Source organism: Sinocyclocheilus grahami, unplaced genomic scaffold (assembly GCF_001515645.1).
Source record: "Sinocyclocheilus grahami isolate Dianchi unplaced genomic scaffold, SAMN03320097.WGS_v1.1 scaffold1122.1, whole genome shotgun sequence".
NCBI lineage: Eukaryota > Metazoa > Chordata > Actinopteri > Cypriniformes > Cyprinidae > Sinocyclocheilus > Sinocyclocheilus grahami.
This window is the reverse complement of record NW_015506301.1, coordinates 114,432-115,501: the sequence shown is the minus strand read 5'-3', so window position 1 is coordinate 115,501 and position 1,070 is coordinate 114,432. Positions and strand designations below refer to the sequence as shown.

The following is a 1,070-nucleotide window of genomic DNA, read 5'->3' as shown; positions in this document are numbered from 1 at the left end:
TTTTTTTTCAATATTTTATTTTATTTGTTACTGTTTAACAGCTAATGAGTTTGAACTCTAATAACCCTGGTTTGTATGATATTACAGACTGTACTATATTTATGTATTCACTCTAAAAATTTAATCTAATTAAAATAATCATCAAAAATAAGAACAAGAAATTTTTTTTATTTATTTTTACTTTTTAATGTATACACACCAATACAGAGATCTAAACTGGAGATTGTGAGTAAATGAACAACTAATAATTTAGTCCTAAATACAAATCTAAATAATTAAAAAAACCCAATCAAAATAAAACACCAAAAAATACATATATTTTATGTATTTGATTTAAGCAATATAATACATATTTTTTGATTACCTAATACTTAAATCATAGAAATGTCAAATCAAAATAAATACGTTTTAAAATTAAAAACAATCAAAATAAAACACCAAAAAATAGCTAAAATATTGAATTAGTTTATCTGCATGTCATGTGACCAATAAACAACATCAGAGAACCATGAACATGCGAATGTGTTGAAAAATGATTGAAATTCTTAGGGATTTATTGGAAAATTTTAGGGAGTAAATATTTCAGCTCAAATGCGCTGGGCTGACAAAAAGGTTTGGGAATCCATGCATCAATATGCCTATACATGGTTATAAACCGTAATATTTGCCTACAAATCTACAGAAACAGCCATGAACATTTGATTGAGGGTGCAAATGAATTACACTGAATTTTTTGAAGCAGTTTTGAATCATGGCGGCATTTTAAAGTGATTCACAGAAACAAGTTAAACTTACTGAACCAACTTCAAATATAAAATTAAAACATACTAAAAGTTGCATGCTCTGACAAAGTGGCTAAATCTGTTGTGTGTCGTGTGGTACAATAAAATAGTGTAGCAGCTAGTGTAGTAACAGACTGTAGTTGTGTTTGGTTAGTGTGTGTAGTATGTAGTTGTAAGTAGATCTGATTCTCTCACTGGGCGGTTGTCTATCAGAGCAGGGGCTGATGGTAACTCTGGTGTGTCTGTGTGTGTGTGTGCGTGTGTGTCTCTGTGTGTGTGTGTGTGTGT

General features: G+C 29.9%; 1 protein-coding gene across 1 annotated transcript in view; it reads left to right on the top strand.

Annotated features, from left to right (window-relative positions):
• LOC107567019 (uncharacterized) overlaps positions 1–1,070 on the top strand; it is a gene marked incomplete at both ends in the record, with an annotated part of 11,102 nt that overhangs the window by 4,117 nt on the left and 5,915 nt on the right. The window lies entirely within an intron of this gene.